Source organism: Globicephala melas, chromosome 18 (assembly GCF_963455315.2).
Source record: "Globicephala melas chromosome 18, mGloMel1.2, whole genome shotgun sequence".
NCBI lineage: Eukaryota > Metazoa > Chordata > Mammalia > Artiodactyla > Delphinidae > Globicephala > Globicephala melas.
The window spans coordinates 1,795,252-1,820,639 of NC_083331.1; the positions used below are offsets into that span (position 1 = coordinate 1,795,252).

Here is a 25,388-nt window from a genome sequence, read left to right on the forward strand (position 1 = left end):
GGGTTTTTGTTGGAACATATTTGTAACAATGAGATTTGCCCAATGAGGCGCTGTTCTTGTTGTGTTGGGTACAAAAATCAGTGCTGCGCACCTAAGATTTAACACATTAGTACAAATAATAAATTGTTAGGTCTCTGAAAGAAGAATAATCTGGTTTCTTACATGGGCTTACCCAGGTAGCCACTGCACCTGGCAATGCAAGGGTGGTTGAAAGTTTTATGGCCAGCGAACAATAGAGCATTTGAACATAGGAGGCAATGATGTGGGAAACAGAAGAAAACGGGACCTGTTGAAGGAGAATCCGGATGTCATCATTAGGATCCTACAAATGATCCCCCAGACAGGTTGAGGGAAAAATCTAGAATAAAAAACAAAAATTGAGAGGAGGCTGACTTACATCAAATAGTGATTATAGCTCCAGGTTTTTAAATATTCTGTATCATATCTCAAATCTAATTGAAGTTTCCACTTTATAGTTTCTGGTGAAAAGAATAACCAGTCAGTCATGTTCCACAGTGCAGCACACAAGCTCCTGTACCCAGAAGTCTGCTGTTTCTCTGTCCTCTGTAGATCTGGACACCCTTGACTGAACGGGGGAGGTATTTTGGTTTTGAGACAGAAGGACTTCACGTCGTCTACATGCCCTTTGGCTGCTGTTCTCGGGGCAGTGGTTTCCAACAGTCATGTGTGGGAAAAATGATGACACTGGCAGTCCTGCCCACTCACTGACGCCAACACTGGTTCCAGTGGCTGCCCAAGTCAGGGTGGTTCTTCACGGTGAGACGGAGGAAAGGACAAAACCCCCATGATGTGCCTTGGACCCCAGTGATCAGTTTCACTGTTGGAACACTTAGCCAGGAATTGTTTCATTTATTTCTTCCGCAGGTATTCGCTAAGCACCTACCAGGTGCCATGCCTGTGTCGGGCGCTGGGCAATGAGGAAGAAGACAGGCCTTTAACCAGCCTCCTAAGAGCTGGATGTTAGTCAGAGAAGACAGACGGTTATTGGTAAACAAACACAGAGAAGGTACCTCAAGTTTAAACAAGCGACAGTAAAGGGAAACCATGGGGCTCTGCGTTGGGGGGGCGGGAGGGCTTCTGTTAGAATCTGGTGGCCAGAGACAGCTTGCTGCTGGAACTCCAGGATTTAAAACATCTCTGAAAGGCTTTGGATCCATCTCAGCGTTACATACGCTCTCAGAATTCTTTCCTCCTAAGTGGCGCCTAACACTTTACTTGGTGACAAGCAGGTAACTCTGGACGTTTGGTGAGTTGAAAGGTCACCCGCTGTTGGCTGGCTTCAGGCCTACGGCAAACCACCCTCGCTGATAAAACGGGTGCTGGCGGTAGTTACCGTAGGAACAGCTCACAAAGCTTTTCGTCTTCGAGGCAGGTTCAGCATCCCGATGAGGAGGTAGCGTTGTCTTAAATCCACAGGAAGGAGAGGGGGAATTTCACACCGCTTCTGTGGTACAGCTGCCCAAGGGGCCCCTTTCCCGCTGCCCTCAATTTCCCTTTGTCTCTGATTCTGAGAAAAAGCCGCCAGCTCCCCTACCTTTATTCCTCTGAAGAATTTTTCACCATTTTTATTTTATCACAGCTGTTCCAGGTTCAGAACCCTAACATTTTGGAAAACAAACTGTATTCAGTGGCTGGCAAAGTCTGGGCCTTCCCAGATGAAAGGAATGGAGGACCTTCATTGTTCAGGTCAATAACTCCTTAGCTTGGTCTCGGGAAAGGATGTGCATTTCTCTCCAAACTCTGGAAAGCCCTTGAGGAACTTCTGAAAGGCAACAGGTGTGCATGAATCCCTTCAATTCTGGAGGACGGGCACGCCGGGTGAGGGATGCTTTCTGCAGTGCGTTAAAGGGGTTGAACATTTTCTTCTAACCCTACAGGCCAAATCAAGGAACTTTTCCCATTTCTCAGGCTCTCGTCACCTTCTCCCATCAGAAAAAAAAGCTACGTTTCCTTGGAATTCTGGTGATGGTCCACACTCCTAAACAGTTTTGACCGTTTTCAGCTGCTGCTGCTTCTGCAAGGCAGGAAAATGGAAACTCTCACAAGCAGCCCCCCTCCCCCTGCAACACACATATGTGCACACTCACAGTGCACACATGCACACACTCAACACACATACGTGCACACGTACACGCGCACACAACACACATGCACACGTGCACACACAACACGCGTGCACACTCACATGCACACACTCAACACACATATGCGCACACATACACATGCACACGCATGCGCACACACTCAACACACATGTGCACAATGCACACAATCAACACACGTGTGCACACTCACATGTGCACAATACACCCAACACATGTACACACACGCACACACTCAACACACACATGCACACACTTAACACACATATGCACTCACGTATGCATGCAGACACACACACAGAGCCTGATGTAATGAAAATCCCAAGGCTTCTCCCAAGCAAGGAGGGATCTCAGGTCATGGGTTTACTTTAAAACATGAACGACTATGATTTGTAATATCTTGTACACAGCGAACAAACATTTTTTAGTTTTAAATATCTTCCTTCCAACAAACTCAAAACAATGTCATTTTTCTCTCTTCACTGTGGGGTCAGCAGAACCAATATCACAACTATTTCACAGTTGGGGAAACTTGCCCAGAAGCTGGTGGCTTCCCCTGGTGCTGTGTTGGTGGCAGTGTCAGGATCTGGGTTTCTAACCCAGTGGTCGGTTCCAGCAGGATCTGCGGCTTCCCTCAGTGTTAAGTTATACTTTATTTGGGGAGACGTTCAAGTTCCCCAATTCCACATGATTTTAGAAATCTAGACCGAAGAGCTCACCGGGCCATTTATTGTTCTGACCTCTTGAATTCCAAGCCTCTTGTTTTTTATTCTGTCACAGAATCCAGGTGTTTCAGGGCTGGAGTTCAACCTAGGATTCAGATGCTGTAACTCTCTGAGTCCCATCACTGAGATCTTCCAAAAACTATGATAGGAAATCTTTTTGGGGGGAGGACTTAGAGTGACCTGCGGATTTCTGTGCTGGACAACTTTGGGGCTTTTCCATGCTGTAAAGTCTTGCCTCAGCCTACAAGCCGTCCCGTGGAACTGCTGTGTCATGCTCATGACTAGCTGGTCTTCTCTTTTTTCCCCCTAAATTAGTGATTCATAATTTATTTTGGTCTTGCGAGTACACATTCTCAGATTGTGGTGACATCGACAAACCATTTGACTGAATTCAGTAAAAATAAAGGAAAGGGAACCCCAAAGAACGAAAAGGACTCCATCAAGCACTGATTTGTACGGACATGATCACAGAGAGCTACTTTGTGTTTCCCCCTTTCTGACAATCATTTCACTATCATAAAGACCAATGATCTAATTATTCAAGTGGACCCTTGTGTCCCATCTCTTTGCCCCACAAAATGTGTCTGTCATGAAAGGGCGCTTAATTTTTAGCATGATTAAAATACTAAACACTCGAATTAAACATTTTCATGAGGGTTTATCTCCTACAAAAAACATTCTGTTTCCTTGACGCTGGAGCGCGTGTTTCATTAACGATCATAGTTTTCGATTTAAGAAGAAAAGGTAGCAACTTACTCTGGCTTTGAAAGGGTTTTGCGCTGCAGCTTGTCATTGGCTGTGGGTTGCTGAGGTCAAAGGTCAGAACCTGGCAGATGCTGGTGGGGAAGCTTTTGGTCTCTGCCTCCTGGTTTGTGGATGTGACAGTGCAGGAAGGAAGAAGGGGACAGGTGGTGACCTGCAAGTGCCCAGACCTCTCTGCCCAAGGATGGCTGTCCCTCACCTTTCACCGAAGCTTCCAGGAGCGTGCATTTTGATTTTAGGGCAAGGGTTGTATTTACTCACAAGGCACAGAGGGAGGACCCCAAACTCTGGACCGCTGTCTTGACGCTGTGACGCTGTGCAGCCCTGAGGGCACGCTTCACCTTTTCTGGAGAGAAAGTTGTCTTTTGTGACACACTGCTGTGCAACTTGTGAAAGAAAAAAATAAGAAAGGCTGGTAACTTCTCCGTGCCGTCAGGCGGCAGCTGGAAGGTTCCCCGGCAGAGGGTGACGCGCCTGACAGGGCTTTGAAGACAACCTCCCGAGAGGCATCGGGCCACACGAGGGAGGCGGCCCCTCCAGTCGGTGCCGGTCTCTCTCCTTGTGTTTCTCCTTCATCCTCGGGGTATCTTCTCCCTGCAGTGTGGACGGAGGCCACTGCCCACAATGAGCCCCTTGTCTCCCCCGAGGGCTCCCTCCCAGCTCCGGGTGACGGGAGGGGCTTTACCCTCAGTTCAAGGGCACCAAAACTCAGCACTTGCCGAGAGAAAGCGCTGAACTGGAAATCAGTTATCAGACACTCTCCTCTTTAGTGATAAAAGGTCGGAGAGGAACCGCCTCTCCTCTCACCAAATAACCTTGGAAAACTGCAGAGAAGGCGCTGACTTTTCTTTCTGTCTCCCAGGTTTACAGCTCAAGGCTCAGATCTTGGTGAAGACCCACCAGGTGAAATTTTGTTTTCCTGGACTGAATGGGGAACTTCCTGAAAGTCTAAACAAGTATGACTAGTTTTCAGAATGTTCTAAAGTTTTAGAAAAGTTCAGCTTGATAATTTACCAAGAGGGACAACTCAGACAGCATAATATTTCTGTGGTCACACACCCACTGCTCCACGAGCCCTGAACCTCACCCCGATATTAGCTCTGGGGGCATTGGCTTCCTTCCCACATCTGGGTCAGCATCTCCCCCTGACTCTCAGCCTCCTTCTTCCACTTTCCTTTCGTGCTCCAGGGGCCTCTCGAGCTGTCACGTGTGGTCACTCCTGAACCCGTGCCCATGGTGCTAAGTCATAAGGACACAGCTGGCAGATCCCAGGACCCCGTGACATCTGTACTTGCAGCTGACAGTTTTCAGGAACTTGAATTTTAAGGCTAATAACAAATAGAGTCAGAATCTTTAAAATAATACAATGGTGTCAATAATTTGTGTATTTCCTGCTAACCGTGTCTGATGATTTTGGGTCCGTGTTGAACCGGGGCTGAGCCTAGGAGCGTGCATCCAAAAGGTCACCCCAAAGAAGGGACCTCCAGGCTGAGATGTGAAGGGACGCTGAGGGTTCACTGGGCGAGGCTGGGGAAGAGCAGTGCAGGGCCTGGGGGTGGAGGGAGTACCACCCATCCGAGGACCCAGAGGGCGCACAGGAGGGATGCGGAGAGGCCGGGAGCCTGATCCCTCAGGGCCCTGGAGGCCACAGGAAGGAGTCTGAACTTTGTCCTCAGAGCAGAAAGGAATCTGTGCCTGGTCTCAGCTCCTGGAGCCCCAGGTTACTAGCTAAAGGAGTCCCGGACAAGTGTTCTTCCTGGGTCAACACAAAGAAGGGAAGCTGTATCCCTTTGAAGTTTACCCAGCGGGGTGAGGGCCGGCGGATAGTTTGATGTCCTGAGGTCTCAGACACGCCATACACTCAGCGTTCAAATCATTGCTTCATTGGGCATGTTAATACGTGCACTGGTGCACAGGCCTGGCTGGGGCCGAGGCCCCTCTGCTTCTAGCTCCCGGTCTCAGCCGCAAGCAGCTCAGGATCTGGGCTGGAGTGTCCCAAGAGGTCCTACCCGCTCCGGATTGAGATGTTTGAGTGATAAATGGCAAAGGCTTCATGCGGGAATGCTGGGAAGGTTTGGGTAGATGATGATGTTTTTCAAGAAATCTTAGAACCTGAGTAGAAGGGGTTTTGTCGAGGGCTGCTGGATTTTAAAAGCAAGGAGACGAACAGTGTCCTGTGTGTGGACACAAATTAAAGATACATGAACAGTACATATAAACCACGTAAGGGGCTTTAACATACGCAAAGAAAGCATTTTAAAAACACTTTTTGGAACAAGAATTTCTGAGCCATAGAACTTTCATGCAGTTCTGCACCCAAAAGGCATGTCTTTTTTTTTTTTTTAACCAGCATTATGTGACAATCTTTATTTCAACAAATAAGTGCACTATAAAAAAATTTGACCTGAAATGTAAAAAGAGCAGCCAAAAATAAATATGTTTACACAGTATTGTAGAAATTATACAAAAGCGTGTTAAAATTCTCAGGACAAACCAAAACATGTCCAACTGTGTAAAGGCTCTTCCCTTGCCAGACACGGGAATAAAGCTGGGGACCCAGTTTGGTTTCACTGCTGAAAAGTGTACAAAATAACTTAGAAAAACCAGTCGAGGTCAAACGTGGTTGGACCCAACGTTGAGCCGCCCTTGTCGGAAACAAAAGATTTGGTTTTTTCGGCTTCAGAGAAATCCGATCAGAATCCGAGCCACACAGCGGGGGGGGGGGGGGGGGGGGGGGGGGAGGGAGGGAGGGGGCGGGGGGGGCGGGTCCAGGACCTGCAGGTGTCAAGCTGATTGGTTCTTATGGGAAGGGAGGGCGGGCAGAGACAGAGTGGGGACCACAGAGGGGAGGGGCCACGAAGACTCACTCCTCCCAAACAGGAAGAAAAGCCACGGGCCAACGGACAGGGCAACGACAAAATAGTAACCTTCTCCTACGGGTGGTTTCCGGATCCAAGTCCACCTGTGAAGAGTCAGATGGCGGGTTGAAGGTGCTGAAATGTGTTTGGACTACAAATCGGTACCGGTAATCGTCTGGAATTGTCAGCCTCGATGATCTGGGTCGTCTCCTCAATTTTCTGCCCCCTTTTCCAGGACAGGTCTATCTGAAGAGCTCAGCCAGGGTTCATACGGCCTCACCGTCATCAGGAACAGTATTGAAATGCCTCTATTAAGCCAGTAGGAAACGGTCTGACACCACCCTTCTCTGCTGAGGTTTGGAAACCAAACGTGATAGGTTAAGTGGTAGAAGATACACACATGGTTGTATAATAGACACCAGATTATTACAAGCACGTGGGTTAAGTATTTAAAGTATGCCCAGGCCAAGGGTAAGGTCAGAATCCCTCTACAGTGGGTTCAATTGCAGCGTCTTGGGGTTTAGCCAGGGTGGGGTTAAAATAATCGTCATGTTCCGAACAGCCTGGGAGGAAGCCAGAGGAAACGTGCTTTCAGGAGGTTATGTGGTAGAATGAGGGCCGGTGCCCTGAGGGGAACTTGGGTGTCTAGGATGTGAGCTTCTCCTCTTGCGAGGGAACCTCGCCAGGTCCACTTGAGAGAAACACGGAGGCTACGCAGGTGGGTGGGTGTCTCTCCTGTGGTCCCTATGTTTGGGGTCACAGCTCTCTTAGAGAAACTAACAGAAACAATGACTGTTTCTTCGGAAGACACATGTGCAGAACATGGACACGCACGTCTGCGCTTATAATTCAGGGACTCAGGAGTGGATGGTGAGGTCTGTGAAGGCAGGTGCACTGCCTGCAACCAGCATCGTATCTGGCACGTAGGAGGTGCTCAACTATGTCCACTCAACAGATAAAGGAGTGAATTCAGCAAACAAATGTCTATTGAAGGCCTCCATGTGTCAGGAGCAGGTCAGGTGAGATGGTCCACAGCTGAGACCGTGATACACGAGGTGGTGATGAGTACCAAGGAGGAATGAAGCAGGAGAGAGGCCTGGGCAGCCCCGGGTCGTGGGTGGGACGGCCCTTGTAAGTGGTGGCTGGAGAGAACCGCACTGCGAAGGTGACCCTCGAGGACGGGCCTGGGGGAAGTGAGGACACGGCCCTCGGCGCCTCGTGAACGGCTGGCTGGAGGCGGGGGACAGGAGCTGGGGTTTGCTGGGCGACCGCGTGACGGGCGCTGCCACAGCCACCCAAGACACCAGTCGGCGCCCCAGGGAGCCTCCGCCCAGAGCTCCAGACGGGGTGCCTGGGAGTGGGGATGCGTGGACGCATCGCCGAACCTCTAGGCATAGTGCGTCCTGCAAACAAGCGCAACTTTGGACATAAATAGCAGTGGACGTGGCCCATTGCCTTGGAGGTGTTTTTGATTCCTTGGGACAGCCTCAGACGGACAAGCGAAGAGGATGCAGCATCAGATTCAGGAATCGTGTGCTCTGTTGACTCACCCGGATCTGTCCCGCGTCAGCTGCCCTGCCTGTTTTGCTCTTTGATTTTCTCTCAGCTGCAGTAGAAAATGGACAACATTTGGGAAATCTGTGTAATATTAGCGATCGTAAAGAGAGACGCGTGGATCAGAATGAACCCTGGGTAATCAACTCGGGAAATTTTTAGCAGTAAAGGTAGGATTAGTTTCACCTAACTCTAACATGTTTGCATTTCCTTCGTACTTACGGAACAGAATCATTTGAAAAGCTTGGCTGGGCACTTTGGAATGCCAATAGAACTAGAAGAAAGGACCTCAATATCAGGATGCTTTGTCGTATTACTGGCCAGTCTTGGGAGTGTCAGAAATAATGTATAAAGGTGTTTTCCTAAGAGCTTTACACCTATGACCCGCAGCTTTCAACATCATTGGCTGAGACATGACGCCAAAGATCGAATTCAAACAAATTGCGTTTGACACGAGTTTTGCGGAGAAGCCGTAAAGACAAATGCTCAAGCCCTATGTGCTTTCATACTCAAACATTGTATTGTCTAAAACAAAGGAACACTTGGCTGCCTTTGCTAAGTATAGATTTCTAGTGAAGCGTTTATTTAAGAAATAGTTATCAAGCGCCTACCATGTAGAAGTGTCTGTCTAGATACTGATGTATGAGGAAATCGATTAGATGACTTTTAAAAAGTTTGTTTGAGAGTCCTTTTCCCCATCTATAACTCTATCTCATTTTTAAAAGCAAAGCTGCAATCGTGATGCTCTCATTCACTGACTCAGGGGTTTCCAAACTTTCTTGGCTCACGGCACCCCTAGAGTTTCACTCATTTTTTCACGGCACACTCCTGGGCCTAAAGAAATGCCTAACGGTTTTGTTTGCTAAGTAGTTAGGTCCAAATAACCTAAGTATTTATGTCCTAAAAGTCGCCATTTGCAAAAATGCTGCACATAAATCGAAAGAAAGAAAAGTATCTTTATTTCATCGTTAAGCAGCCTCAGTTAGCTGCTAATGGCACCGCGCAGCCTCTCTTACACTGGCCTCTGCCACTCCTATTTCCTATCTGTGCGGATTTTCATATTGTACTTGCTTTTTTATCACCACAGTTGAAACCCAGCTTCGCAAAGATACAACACGTTGAAAGAACTGTGATGTGATTTCACGCCGAAACTGTGAACTCCCCCTTGGACTCGCGGTGTGTGGAGCGTCCAAACAGGTCTGTACTATCCTGTGTTTCTTCCTCAAAAAATTAAATCTCCCGCAATGTCCCTGATGATACTGGCGTCTTGGGGAACAACGTTTGGGAACCGTGTGCCTACATTTATTCTACTCACATTAACTGAACATTTCTTTAATGCATGATTCAATGTAACAACTTCTGAAACAATAATAATACCGAAGGATACGTTCCACTGAGGACAGCATGTCCGGAGCATTGTTGGGAAAGCCAAGTGTCTCCTGGCAGGGCTGTTCCACAGAACTTTCTGTGAGGATGCATTGTGCTCTATGTGTGCCCTCCAGGACAAGTGAGTGAAGTAAGTCAGACAGAGAAAGACAGGTATCATATATCGCTTGTATGTGGAATCTAAAAAATGATAGAAATGAACTTATTTACAAAACGAAATAGTCACAGATGTAGAAGACTTTAATTAATTTAAATTTAAATAATCACACGTAGCTGATGGCTAAGATATTGTACACTGCAATGAAACTTTCTCAGGTTTTAGTTTCTTGGTACGATGTAAGGTGAAATATGTCCTACATTAGAGATATTTTATTTATATTAAATTCATACAGTTATTGCTGAATGAACCAAGGTTGCATTTATTTATTATATGCATTCAGAATGCATGTGTGAAAGCTGGCATTGGGCTCACTGAGAATCACTGAGAAAGGCAATCATTTGAATTCTTGTAGGATTTAGGAGGATGTCACCAGAGTCATCATCTACCACATACAAAGTGGGATCGCACCCTTGCTTCTTCTTGGCTGTTTGCATAACCTGGCTTTAAACCTGAAAACCTTACTAGGTTTACCGTAGAGTTTAGATAGACATACCTTAGCATGTTCACAGAATTACTGATAATTGCTTTTTTTTAAAACGTTTTTTAAAAATAAATTTATTTATTTTTGGCTACGCTGGGTCTTTGTTGCTGTGCGCGGGCTTCCTCTAGTTGCTGCAAGCGGGGGCTACTCTTCGTTGTGGTGCATGAGCTTCTCACTGTGGTAGCTTCTCTTGTTGCGGAGCACGGGCTCTAGGCGAGCAGGCTTCAGTAGTTGTGGCACGTGGGCTCAGTAGTTGTGGCTCGCTGGCTCTAGAGTGCAGGCTCAGTAGTTGTGGAGCACGGGCTTAGTTACTCTGTGGCATGTGGGATCTTCCTGGACCAGGGTTCGAACCTGTGCTCCCTGCATTGGCAGGTGGATTCTTAACCACTGCGCCACCAGGGAAGTCCTGATAATTGCATTTATTTAGGAATGTTCATGTTTAAATTTTTAATTCTTAATTTTTGTTCTGCCTTGTACTTGTAGAATTACGTTTGGAATATGTCACTTTTTTCTCCTTTGTGGGCTCTTTGGACTCTTTAATCTTATATTTTGACCTGTGTGTAGTTTGCTTCTTTTCTTTTGACAGTCATAGTTGTATACTGCTAAGTAAAACAAAACAAAACAAAACACAAAACTTAATTGCTTAAAGCAATACCATTTCACGATTTCTCATGATTCTGGGGTTCTCTGGGGCTCTGCTGGTCCCTCTGTTCTGCGCCACCCCCCATCCTGCTGAGGGCTCAGTCGGCCTCCCATCCTCTGAGGCTTCTCTCCAACACTGGGAGCCAGTGTTTCAAAATCCAGCCGAGTTTCTTACCTGGTGGCTAAATTCTAACGTTGCAAAGCAGAAGCTGCCAGGTCTTCCTAAAGCACAGGCCAGAACAGGTGCAGTGTCACCTCCACCCTTCCCTTTGGTTGTGAGAAGTCGAAAGCCCAGCGCAGCGTCAGAGGGTGGGCAGGGGATCCCACCTCTTGCTGGGAAGCTACAGAGATTGTAACCAGCTTCGGTCCATCACAACAGCTAAGCCACTTTTCTTTTCTGTTCATTAATATTTGGAGGTTTGGTCAGATCCATTTGTCAGACAGAGGGAGAGACTGAATGTTAATTTAGAAGTGAAGGAATATTTATATCCCTACAAACCTACCAAGAAAGAAAAGGAAAAGGGAGAAAATTCTCAGATAAGGATGACTATTACATTAAATAATCTGCACTTAAAGTTTCTGGTTGTATGTAATTTACATCCCAGTTTGTTCCCTTCTTTCCCAAGTCACTTTGTGTATCCACGGCTCATTTCCTGCTATCAGACAGACTCCTAACATGTAAACGAGGGGCACTCCTCTACTTCAAGTAACAGAAAACCGAATTAGAGCGACTTAAATGCACAGGGGCTTTTCTCATGAAACAAGCAGCCCAGAGGTCAGTGGCTTAGTGACATCAGGGCCAACGATGAGTTAGTTTCTCTGGCCTTTCTGCTCCTGGTTGCCAGATGGCTGCCGCACATTCGGCCACTGTGTCCACATCCCAGCGGAAGGAAGGGATGGAGTTAGGGAGAGGGCTAGGACCCCCCGCAAAGCACAAGCTCCCCCGGGACGCAGGGGAGACCAGGCTTCTGTCTCACCCAGCAGACCGTCATCGCAGGGCCCCTCCCAGCTGGAACGAGGTTTCAGAGGAGGAAGGGTTATGAATGGAGGTGGGGCGTACAGGCCACTGCCCAGAGACGGCCCCAGCGACGCCACCTCCCAGTGCCCAGGGTGACGTGGCCCCTTTCTGCCCAGTGTGCAGCGGACCGAGTGAGCGGCTACTGGTGGATGGGCCATGGACACAGGAACGCAGGCCACCTCTGATCAGGTTCAGGGTAGCCTGAGCCTCCAGCCTCAGGGGCTCCCCTTTAGAATGGCGTGACGTGGACCAGTGGTTGCCACTTTGAAGGCAAGCCTGTGAGGAGGCTTCCTCTTGGACGTGGGTCTGCTGGGGTCTGCCAGCCACCACGCGAGGGGCCTGGGGCGCCCCCTCCAGCCCCACTGGAGCCTTTTGGTGACTGCGGTGCTGGCCACCAGCTTGGCTGCAGCCTCATGAGGGAACGTGGACCAGACACACCCACGGAGCCCCATCTGACTCCCCTTGTGCAGAAACTGTCACATAGTAAAAGTTTGCTGTCTTAAGTGGCCGAGTTTTAGGCTAACATGTCCCATACACAGCAATAGGTAGTTAAGACATTTGTTCAATCAATCAGCCATGTCAGTTACACCTGTATGTGAAAATATTAAAAAAAATAAACCCCAAAAATCTTCTGGATGAGAAGCTTATCAAAAGTTTCCTGAAAGCTTAGGTAAATTAAGTACACTGGTTCTCCTTGCCCTCAAAGTTACTTATCTCTTCAAAGAATACTAGCCTAATAAAGCATCGGATAAATTTTATGGAAATTATGTTGTTCTAGGAAGGCTTGTTTAAGTGTCTCCTGGGTGTGTTCTGACCCAGCTGTCGATGCCCCGATCCTGGTTTCTTTATTTGCATGATTGAGTCTTCAGGAGGCTTTCTTGTGGACCACTGGCCGTCAGTTCTAACTGGTATTTTGTTTGTTTGTTTGTTTGCGGTACGCGGGCCTCTCACCGTTGTGGCCTCTCCCATTGCGGAGCACAGGCTCCGGACGCGCAGGCTCAGCGGCCATGGCTCACGGGCCCAGCTGCTCCGCGGCATGTGGGATCTTCCCGGACCGGGGCACGAACCCGTGTCCCCTGCATCGGCAGGCGGACCCCCAACCACTGTGCCACCAGGGAAGCCCCTAACTGGTATTTTTGATGTTTGTACGTATTTGATAATTAACTGGGTCCTAAAAGATGCTGACGCTCCCACAGGGTTGCAATCAGTCATTCCATTCCATTAGTTTCCAAATGTCCATCTGTCCGCCCTCGCGTCATTGTCGACGGCGCTTGCCGCGTACGTGAGCTTTTGGGGGCTAATGACGAAAAGAGAATTTGAACTTGAAACAGCAAGTATCTGCTAGATAACAGTGGCTGGATGCATGGAGACTGTCTCTGGTGCCGTGACCATCCTCCCTCCTGCCAAACATTTTTGTCCCGTGGAGCAGCATGCAGGGCTCGCTTTATGTCCTGGAAACATTCCCTAATACTAAGCAGATTTGGGCTCGTCGTTCTTATTTCTCATGTGGCAAATGTTTTTCTCCTACTGACGTGTGTTTCTGTGTGTATATGCATAAAATGAGGAGTTGGCCAGAAACGGAGATGGGCGTGTGCACGTGGGCTGCCTCTGTTAGTGCTCATGTGTCTTCATCCGTCTGGCCTCACGCTGGGTTACTGGGACACTACACGGAGACAACATCTCAGATTTATTATAATGTGAGGGAGGTAAGAGTCCCTCAGTACACGCTCCTAGAAGATTATGACTTTCCAGTCTCTGTTCTGTGGCGATCAACCTAGAATCAGCCGCGGTAATTTTACCACATTCATAATTAACTACTCAGAAAAAGTAAAGAATTAGAATATATACATTATGATAGAATTTCATGCAGCCAGGTAGATGCCGATATAACGTTTCCCTTTTCTCAACGTAGAGTGGCCCCGAAGAGTGATTTCACTCTTCTTTCTTTTTAAGCAAATGTGGTGTCTTTTCCAATAGATAAGAAAAGACGTTCAGCGGCTTCAGGTTATGTGAGGTGAGGAAGTCAGGGGAGGCTACGGATAGCAGGTGCACCGTGCACACAGCTGGAGAGCCTGGGCTCTGCTGGTATCACTGTTATCTCGCGTGTGATAGCAGGAAACAGGGTGAGACTGAAATCACTCGTTCAGGATCGGACAGGTACATTCTCATCACTGTGCTCAGATCATTGGAGGTTCTGTTTATTTTCTGCCTCTTCCCACTTGATACTTATTTCTCGTTTCCAAGCAAGAGCCTCCCCCGCCCCCAAGGTGGTGGTCGGCACACAGAGAATTCCCTGTCTGGCAAATGGGACTGTTTTTCACGCGATCATTATCATAGTAACTGTTATTTACCACGTTCAGGACACTCCTGTTCAGATGCTTTGAATATTACAGACCCTCATCATTTTTAGACCCGTGACTTATCCCAAATGAAACGATGGGTCAGCTGGAGTCTTTAGTGACTATCGGAGAAATAAAACAGAGCAAAAAGAAAAAAGTACTCCACAAACCCATAACCACAGAAGAAAACTCCAGTGTCCTGTGCTGGGGTTTCAATGTAGCATAAAGTAAATTCTCACATAGTTGCTAAAATCCAGTTTCACCTCCAGGCCTGGTTAACACCCTACCTGTCTGTGAGGTTGGAGGAGGAGAAATTTGACTCCTGGTGATATCTAGTTACTCTAATGCTCAGTCCTTGGGTCATTATTTAAATATTTTGTAAATACACACACGTCATCATCATCATTTCTCTAGTACTTGTTTGTTTGTGGCATGAGAATAATAATTTGAAACTTTGTACAGTATCATCTAATAATTAATCCAGGATCTGAAAACGTTTCTAGCTACTGTTTTCCATGAAATTTTTTTTAAAAAAGAGAAATTCGATTGCTCTAAAAAACAAAAATCTGCAGCCCCTGCAGCTGCGTCAATTGCTTTTTGCGACATGAATGTTCAATTCATTTAGATCTCCTAGAAAAAGAGACCTTACATGGGCAATGCTAATATCTCATCAATGTTGTAAAAACCTGCTAAAATTTATATTGTTTCAATGAGGGTATTGTATTCATTTGATGTCATGTGCAGGTGGGAAAGCTAATTTTATAGGGCTTTTTTTTTTTTTAACTTTCCTATCTCAGACCTCCCTTGGAATTTGGAAATATTATCTTATATGAGCTCCAAATTTTCTTTATTACAATAAAATATTTTCTCATGTAATTTGGTTTATTGGGTGGCACTAACTTTACCACTTTGAACGGAAGAATAAGACCCATCACCCTGTCACGTGACTTGTCATTCTACGTCACCTGCTTCTAAGCATCCTTTGTCCCAAGGATGCTAGGGTTCTGGGGGCCACACGCTCTGGGGGCTGAGCTCCCTGAAATAGAAGCCGTGTTTGTCATTTTTGTCACTAACATGACTTAGTATCGTGACATCAGTCAGGTGTGGCCTTGCCAGATGGTAAACATGTAAAAAGAATACAGCTTCCTTCTGGCAGTACAAGAGATTAGTTGGCGGAAGTTAGCTGTGACAAGATGGGGTTGGAGAATGAAATCAAAGGGTTTGTTTATAAGGGTCTAGAGATAATCTGCATTATAAAGAGGGCTCGGCCTGTGGGACTTCAGTCCTGGTAAAATCATTTGGGGAAAACATGTGGCTCCTGGTTCCGTGCGTGCCTCCGACCTCTTCTGTGGAAGATGTCCACGTGTGCTTCATAGAAGAACTCTCCCTGATAGGAGAGCAGATTTCTGATTCCTAGAAATTTTTAATTAAAAAAATTGAATTAGTAAATCTGCCGTCGGAAATTCATATTTTTATCTTGAACGTAGGGACAGTTTGTTATCATTGAGATAACCTACATGTTTTTGGTGTTCAAAATATATGCCATACTTAAGAGAATCTGATATTAAGAGAATCTGGCCTATTATATTATGTTAAAGATGTCAACAGTGTGATTAAGCTACTGATTTTAGACTTGAGATATTGAAATGTGTAAGAGAATCTGACTAAGCTCTAAAGTACTGGTTATACTTTATAAGATGTGTAAGTTGAAAGCTTATGGAAAATTGGGTTTTTGCAGGCTAATTTTCGTTTTGCAGGCTAATTTTAATAATTTGAATATTAGCTTAAAAAAAATCTGGTGACTGTAGATCAGAGTCTCTGGGCACAAAAAGCCCCCTTTCAACATGAAGACACTCACAGTGACACTTCGTATTGATGCAGAGACAGAAGTCCTGCCCATTGAGAAGTGCTACCTCCACCTCCTTGCCCTGATGTCCCTGCACCAGGTAGAGCCATACCCACCACGCAAGTCACTCCTCACCTGCAGCCACCTCTTCTGGGTCACTTTCTTTTTCTTTTTTTTTAAATTAATTTATTTATTTATTTTTGGCTGAGTTAGGTCTTTGTTGCTGTGCGCAGGCTTTCTCTAGTTGCGGCAAGCGGGGGCTACTCTTTGTTGCGGTGCGCAAGCTTCTCATTGTCGTGGCTTCTCTTGTTGCGGAGCACGGGCTCTAGGCACACGGGCTTCAGTAGTTGTGGTGCATGGGCTCAGTAGTTGTGGCTCGCGGGCTCTAGGCGCGTGGGCTTCGGTAGTTGTGGTGTACGGGCTCAGTAGTTGTGGCTCGCGGGTTCTAGAGCGCGGGCTCAGTAGTTGTGGCGCACGGGCTTAGTTGCTCCGTGGCATGTGGGATCTTCCCGGACCAGGGCTCGAACCCATGTCCCCTGCATTGGCAGGCAGATTCTTAACCACTGTGCCACCAGGGAAGCCCTTTCCTGTGTCGCCTTCTGTACTGTGTTGCCATCCTTCACTTCTCTCTCTATCTCTCATGTTACCCAGGAGCTTCCTAAGTATTTACCCCTATTTCTACCCCACCACCTACCAAAGGTGATGTTTTGTTCGTGTCTTTGTACGAGGCTCTCTGAGTCTAACAGACCCTCTACAGTGCTAGACAACCGCGTTCTAGAACCCGGGAAGCTTTACCATTGAATTCAGGAGCTGAGAGCACCCCGTGTGGAGCAGCAATGAGCAGGTGGTCCCACAGCTCCCGGAGGCTGTGATCTACTGGCCCGGCGTGAGCCTCAGGAAGCAATGTTTAAGAAAGTTCCAGAGGATTCCACTGTGCAAAGTGCTGGGTTGCAGGGAGGTGATTAGAATCCGGAAGCAGTTTAAAAGCACCAGATTTTTTAAATGAATGCTCAGAATTCTGGTTAGCATGTAGGCAATGAGAAGAGCGAGAAAATGACGGCAGTTTGGGGCAAAGACCCTTCCCCTGCCCCCCCCCCCGCCCCATTCAGAACCTCTGCTAATGGCTCTGGAGCCTGTGAGCAGTGGAGGCCTTGGTTTCTGGGGGTCTCCGTGGAGAGAATGATCATCGCTGGTGTTTCACCCCTGACCTGGGAAAGTGTCTGGAAAACTGACAAGGAGCCCAGGCTGAGGGCTAGAAGCAGCAGATCGTGGCTCAGAGAGATATTGGGACCTTTGTGTCACCACAGCCCCCTGAGGCCGTGTAGAGGCCCTGGGCCTCCACGAGACCGAGGAAGAGCTGGACAGGCAGGTGGCGGCAGCAAGACGGGCGGATTCTCTGCGTGTGCATGTGACCTAGAGGGAGGGACCACCCTGCATCCACCCCTGCAAGGACACGGCCTTGGCTTCTGGACTCGGCCAGACACAGTCCTGCCCAAGTTGAAGTCCACTCGATATACAGAGGGAGGAAGACCGGCTAGTCCCAAGCCTAGAGGAAAAGCTAACACCTGGCGGAAGAGATATTTAAGTTGAACTATTCAATTAAAAAGAGTACTTCACTGTCTAAACCTGAAAACACGATTTCCTAACTAAAGAGTTGATTGGCAGATTAAAGATGAGGTGGTCACTGTTGAGACACAACTTTAAGAACCAGAAGGTCACGTGGATGAAATATCTCAAAGCAGAGCACGATTATAGAGAGATGGAAAAATGGGGAAAGATGCATGTGGTGGAAACGCAGCTTTAAGAGTAACACTCCATCTCGGTGAGGAAATATTTGGTAACTTGTTTTCAGAAAATAGTGGAAATTATGAGAGATAACTGTTAATGGACTAGAAAAGGGTGGTAGAATTTACATATTAATTAGAGGAAAAAGAGTAATTAGAGACAGACTAACAAAACCACGTAGATTTTTTTAAAAAGGAAGAAATGACAGTTTGAACTATTTAGTAATTCTGAAGGAAGATGGAGTATATAATCAAGGATATTAGCCATTATGACAGCAAATGGGCTAGATTTTGTACTGTAACACAAACCCATTTATGTACAATTTGTAATAGTCACACTTAAAACAAACGAACACAGAACACTTGAACATAAGGGTCAGAAGAGAATAACCAAAAAACAAGGCACGAGGCAAATATTAAAGAAAATGAAACTCGTAAAACACTGACCAAAAAACCCCTGAAAAGTATAAAACAGGAAAGGCAATATGTTAATGTATAATATAATTAATGTCATAATACAGTAAAATAATAATTTGCATTTAATGTTAAGCATTCATGAGACCAAATAGGGAGACAGAGTAATCATGAAAAGAAACCAGTCTCAGACCTCAGAGCATCAAAAACAGCAGCTAACTGCTGGTGGGAATGTAAACTGATGCAGCCACTATGGAGAACAGTATGGAGGTTCCTTAGAAAACTAAAAATAGAATTACCATACGACCCAGCTATCCCACCACTGGGCATATACCCTGAGAAAACCATAATTCAAAACGAGGCATGTACCAAGATGTTCACTGCAGCTCTATTTACAATAGCCAGGAGATGGAAACAACCTGGGTGTCCATCATCAGATGAATGGATAAAGAAGATGTGTCACATATATACAATGGAATATTACTCAGCCGTAAAAAGTAATCAAATTGAGTTATTTGTAGTGAGGTGGATGGACCTAGAGTCTGTCATACAGAGTGAAGTAAGTCAGAAAGAGAAGAACAAACACTGTATGCTAACACATATATGTGGAATCTAAAAAAAAAAATGGTTCTGAAGAACCTAGGGGCAGGATAGAAATAAAGACTCAGACATAGAGAATGGACTTGAGGACACGGGGAGGGGGAAGGGTAAGCTGGGTCAGAGTGAGAGAGTGGCATGGACATACATACACTACCAAATGTAAAATAGATAGCTAGTGGGAAGCAGCCGCATGGCACAGGGAGATCAGCTCGGTGCTTTGTGACCACTTAGAGGGGTGGGATAGGGACGGTGGGAGGCAGACGCAAAAGCGAGGGGATATGGGGTTGTATGTATATGTATAGCTGATTCACTTTGTTATACAGCAGAAACTAACACACCATTGTAAAGCAACTATACTCCAATAAAGATGTTAAAAAAAAAACAGCAGCTAATTATGCAAGACCAAAACTATGCAAATGCTATATATGATGAGAGCATGTTTATAACAGGAAACTCGAATATATCTTTTTCAAGAATGGACAGATCTAGTAGACAAACAAAAAGTGAAGCCTGGAGAAATTGCATAACACGATCAACAAACAGAATTATGGCTGTAAATGTAAGCTCGCATCTCCCAAGTAGAGGCCATACGTTTTTCGTATGACTTTCACACAAAAGGTGTTCATTCGTTAACCATGGAGAAAAACTTAGTAGAGATTTTCAGGCCACAGAGTCTGTTAAGAGGTCGTTAAAAACATCTTACTGCTTGAAAACTAAGAAAAACTCCCATAAAATCTTTGGATCAAAGACAGAATAAAAAGCGAGATCACAAACTACCTAGAAAGCAACCAGGAGGAAACCTCATACCAAATGTGGTGGGCACAGCTGAACTCAGAACAGCTTATAGCTCAAATCACTTTGTTATTAAGGAAGAAATACTCAAGATAAAGGAACTAAGGAAAGATAATATCAAAAAATCACCTGAAGGTATTAGAAAAGGAAAAACAAAATAAACCCAAGAAACCAGGAAGGGAGAATGACTAACAATCAAAGCTGAATTTAATGAAATAAAAAATGCACAACAAAGAAATTCAGAAAGGATAATTTAAACCAAAAACCTGTTTTTCTTAAAGATCAGCAAAATAGAACTTTGCAAGTGTTCTGATTCATGAAAAAGAAAATATAAAACTAAAAAAATGAACACACTTTGACAGACCATTCATTACATGGACTCAGCTTGAAAAAACAAATTATAAAGAGAGAAATAAAATGGAGTGTAATTCCTACCAGGCAGGAGATGCTGACCAAGGAGGTTATTTAAAATAGGAGAGACAAGAATTTTGCTACTGATGAGCAGGTCTCTTAAAGACTTTTCTAGCTTATCATATGATGATTCATTGACTAAAACTAAACTTTAAAGTATCTTTAAACTTGAAAGATGAGGGAGTCAATTTGTTTATAGTGGTGACATTCAGTATAATAGTTATTGGTGAGCTACACGTTCAAGGACTATAGCCTGGGCAATCTATAACCCAAGGTTATTAATGTCACCACAATCCACAGTTTAATAATTTGCTTTCAATATGTGTTTACATTTGAAAATATTGCTAAGTTGGCAGAGAAGACTAATAACAGTCAAGACAGATCTAGAAAGCAGAGAACTGTCAAGTGTTTAGTGATATGCTAAGGGATTAAATACATGGAATTTCTCTGATTTTGAACAATAGTAACAACATAACCTGGAACTAGAGAAACCAATATTATGTCACAGGTCAAAGAAGCAATGGTTTCTGTTACTATATATAATGCTTTTTCAATATTTGATACTTATTCTATATGTGATGCTAATTCACCTAAAATGAAACTTGAGCTTGAAAATGGACAAAAATAAGAATAACTTTGTATAAATGCAAGGTAGCATTTAGGGAAAGAGCTAAAAAGTCTTGATTCAACTTTTTTCTGTGCCTTTCCGCCTCTTTCATAGACGTCTGAAGTCGCCATCTGAAAGAAAAAGAAAACGAAGAACAACACAAAAAACTTTTAAAGAAACACAGAGACACACATAGTAATAAAGCAGTTCACCCACGTAAGCATCTTGACATTCTCTGTCCCATACGATCTCCTTAAAAACCCTGAAGAGCATGGCGGGTATGCTTTTCCTTATACACGTGAAGGAACCAAGATTCATGTACGCTGAATTGAGGAAGGCCATGTGGAGACCAATGGCAACTGAAGATTCAATGTTGTTTTGACAAGTCTTTCATCTCCTTGGATAAATTTATTCCTCAGCATTTTATTCTTTGGATGCTATTTTAAATGGAACTATTTTATTAATTTCATTTTCAGATTGTTTATTCCTGGTGTACAGAAACAAATTTTTGTGTGTGTTTATCTTGTATCCTGCGACTTTGCTGAATTCATTTATTATCTTTGGTCATTTTTTTTGTGGATTCTCAGTAATTTTCTAGATGCAAAATTTTGTCATCGTAAATAGAGTTAGTTTTAAACATCCTTTCCAATTTGATGTCTTTTTTTTCCTTGCTTAAATTCTCTGGCTAGGGCTTTCAGTACGATTACAAATAGCCATGGTGAAAGTAGGCAAGCGTGTCTTGTTCCTAATTTAGGGACTGATTTTAGCCTTCCGCCACTGAATATGATCTCAGCTGATGTTTTTTCCTAAATGTTCTTAATCAACTTGAACAGTTCTTGTCTGTTCCTAGTTTGCTGAGTGTTTTTGTCGTGAGAGGGTAATGAATAATGTCAAATGCTTTTTCTGTATCTACTGAGATGATTATTCTATTAATGAGGTATATGACATGGATTTTCTTATGTTGAAACACCCTTGCATTCCTGGGATAAATTTGGGACGTTTGGGCCACTGTTTCTTCAAATATTTTTTCTTCCCCTTTCTGTCTCTCTTCTCCTTCTGGGCCTCCCATAGTTCATACCTTGGTATTTTCGATAGTGAGGCATAGGACCCTAAGGCTTTGTTCATTTGTTTCCTTTTTCTTACTGCTTCTCAGACTGGGTGATTTCAATTGAACTGTCTTTAAGTTCACTGATTATCTCTTCTGCCTGTTTGAATCTGCTGTTGAATACCTCTAGTAAAATTTTAAATTTCGTCTGTTTTATTTTCAGCTCCAGAAGTTTTCTTTCTTTCTTTTTTATAATTTCTAACTCTTTTCAAAACTTATGTTATATTTTTTTACTGACTCACTCTCTCATTGTCCGCCTGATTTCTTTCTGTTCTTTGTGGTTGCTTTGAGCATATTGAAGACAGTTTAGAGACTTTTTCTAGTAAGTCCAATGTTTGGGATGTTTTTGTTAATTTCCCTTTTATTTTCCCTGTGAATGGGTCACACTTTCCTGCTTCTCTGTATGCGTTGTAATTTTTGTTGAGTACTGGATGTTTTGAATGCTGTGATGTGGTGACTAACAATCAGATTCTACTTCCTCTCCAGGGGTTCCTGTTGTTACTTGAGGAAAGCTGTGCTGTTGCTTTGTTTAGCGACTTTTCCAAACCATTTTTGAAAAGACTATATTCTTTGTCACATGTGGTCACTGGAGTATCTGTTTTGTTTTCTCTGCAGCCAGTCAATGACTTCCCAGAGATTTCCTTAAATATGTGAGTCCAATAAGAAAAGAAACAACTGTACCTGTCTCTTTAAATTTCCATGGACCAATGTAGGTGGAGAAGCCACTTCAGTCAGTGGGCATTGATAGAATGACCAGTCTCTGTGCTGGCCCCCCAGCTATGAAAAGCAATGCTCGAAATGGACAATTCCTGTTTCCGGAGGACTCCCTAAGTTTTTAGTGAAAGATATCTTAACAAAATATATATTTTTAGTATGTAATAATAACTCTCCACAAGAGAGTTATTTTTGCTATTTTTATTTTCTGATTATTAACAGGGTTTAGAGAGATCAATTCCTGATGTAGGTCTAATAGAAAACTAATTTTAAAAGTCTCACAAAAGAGGGAGAACTTAGAGATAATCTTGAATCAAACTCTCATCTTATATGATACCTAAAAGTGGTAATTGAATAAGAATCCAATTTCATGTTTTGTTAAGTAAGAATTAATTCTGAATTAATTATAAGTATATCGTACATGTTAATATATCAAAATCCTAGGTGTTTTGCATTAAATGCTTATAAATCTGAATTCATGGTAAAAGCCATGTTGTATAAAATTTAGCTCCTGTATTCATTAACTCTTTTAAGAAGCAAATGCTTCAGTTAAGGAGAAAAGTTTCTGAGCCTGTTGTGCGTCTCACACGTGTGTCTGGATTAATTCTGTGTTTGAAATATTTTATGCGACTTGATAAAAATTACATTAACCACAGATAATTAAAAAATAGCATAATATGAAAATTCACTTCAGGTGTGTATAGTTTTCGAGTCTGCTCTGTGCCATTTGGAAAGTTTACAAAATTTTACGAAGAGAATTATATAGATGCATACATATATATGTGTATGTGTATCTTTAAAATTTTCTTTTCAGAGAATAGAAAAGAAATGTTACCTTAAAGAAAATCATAATTATCCCATGGCTCTGGACATCTCTTTAAAGGTCTTGCTAGGCAGTGAGCTTGACTGGGTGAGACCATCACGTGACAGGAGCAGCAGCTACAGGCCAAATCCATCCTGCTGGTGTTAACGGAGAGGGTGAATTATTTAACTGGGAGACTATGGTTCTCAGCGTAGATACTAATTTTCTAGCTACTGCAACTATATTTCATTTTCACTTTAAACACACCTGGCAAGAGAGACTCAGCATGAATAGATGTGTGGAGCTGTGACAGTTCATTCTCTGAGAACCTCCACCTTTGCTTTCTCCCCTGAGAGATGAATGTGTTTCCTAGAGCTCTTCTAGGAGCTGTCGGCATTTGGCTTGGGTCACCACCCTTTTGAGGCCTGTTTTGCTCTTTGATTTGCCGTTTCTCAGCAAGTCTCTTCTTTCCCCCTTTCCCGCGTGTGGCATCCAAGACGGAGGCCCCGCAGCCTCAAGCCGCAGCCAGACTCTGCCCAGGAATGTGCGCAGCTGCGACCGGGCGGGCAGGGGCTTCGCAGTTGCTGTGCCGTGGAATCCAATGAACACAGGAAACATTCCAGTGGGAAACTAATACTGCTTTAGGGAAAACTCACGGGGAGGGAAAACAGGTGAGACCACATGATCTCATCCAGTGGAAACCAGGGCACGGCTCTGCCTTATCTTCGGATAATTTACTTCTGAACACACCGTGGTGTGACTTTTCCTCTTTCTCCAGTGTGGCTAGGGGTGTATTTTCAATTCACTTGCACCATGAGGTGCCAAGAGATCACGGAGGGAGTTTGTGATGCGTCTGCTTCAGAGCTTCCTGGGCTCCGTACGGAGCACTTTTGCTTGAGGAGAATTGGAGATCCCCCCTCCCCCTAAAATAAAAAAACAAAATTATGCCATTTGCTGCAACATGGATGAACCTAGAGATGATCATGCTAAGTGAAGTAAGTGAGACAAAGACAAATGTCATATGATATCACTTATATGTGGAATCTAAAAAAAAACCTGTATGATACAAACGAACTTATATACAAAACAGAAATAGATCCACAGACATAGAAAATAAACTTACAGTTACCAAAGGGGAAAAGGGGGAGGGATAAATTAGGAGTTTGAGATTAACATATATATACTACTCTATATAAAATAATCAACAAGGACCTACTGTATAGCACAGGGAACTATACTCAATATTTTGTAATAACCTATAAGGGAAAATAATCTGAAAAAGTATATATATATATATGTATATATATACACACACACACATATATATGAACTGAATCATTTTACTGTACACCTGAAACTAACAAAACATTGTAAATCAACTATACTTCAATAAAAAAATGAGCTCGAGGTCTCTTCTTAGAACTTTTGTAAAGTGAAAAGTAAGTTTCAGTAGAGAGTCAACTGCGCAGCAGGGCTCAGGATGGGTGATGGACGGCAAAGCAGCCTCTTGCTCTCCTGCTGTCCCCCTCGCTCCCGAGGCTGGGTTTTCTCAACTTCCTTCCTTCCTTCCTTCCTTCCTTCTTTCCTTCCATTCTTCCATCCTTCCTTCCTTCCTTCCTTCTCTCTTTCTCTCTCTCTTTCTTTCTTTCTCTTTTCCCTCCTTTCTCCTCTCACAGGTCAGAGTGTAGCCCGTCTATGGGCCCACAGACCCCTTCCTCAAAGCGTTTGTGCTACATTTATATATGTATTGGTTTTAGAAATCAGCAAAAGATTCTGATACATGTTGAATGTGACTGAAAAGAAGCTTCCAGAATTGTGCTCCAAGAAGAGCAAGGCTTTGTACTTCATCAGAGAGTCTGGCGGCTTTCATGAGCCAGATGACACCAGTGCTTATGAAGTAGTTTCACAAAGGAGGTCCTGCCCAGAGTCAGGGTCAGGGGCTGAGGAAGAGCAGGTGTTTGGGGCACTGACGCCATCCCATGCCCTGTGCTCTGAGAGCCGCCAGGGCCGGGCTGGGTGACTTCACAGAGGGTCGCACAAGGTGGAAAGCTGGCTGGGACGGGCAGCGCAGATGCCCTGTGAGCTTTGGAGTGAATGGGGTACAGGGAAGTGAGGCTCTCCGAGCCAGTCTTCATGAGCAGCTCTCAGTCTTGATGACTGAGCGATTCTACTTGGCTCCTGTCTTGTTTGCTTGGAGCGAGTAGCCTGGGTATTTGCCTTGTTGTCAGTGTTATTTGTCACAGGGAGAGGAAGGTATTTGGCGTT

At 44.5% G+C, this 25,388-nt stretch overlaps 1 long non-coding RNA gene across 1 annotated transcript in view; it reads left to right on the top strand.

Moving 5' to 3' along the window:
• LOC132593821 (uncharacterized) overlaps nucleotides 1–20,738 on the top strand; it is a 41,641-nt gene extending 20,903 nt beyond the window's left edge. The window contains exons 3-4 of the long non-coding RNA XR_009559712.1: nucleotides 9,110–9,219; nucleotides 20,617–20,738. This is a non-coding gene — a long non-coding RNA (uncharacterized lncRNA). The remainder of the gene's footprint in view (nucleotides 1–9,109; nucleotides 9,220–20,616) is intronic.
• Nucleotides 20,739–25,388: the final 4,650 nt, after the last annotated feature.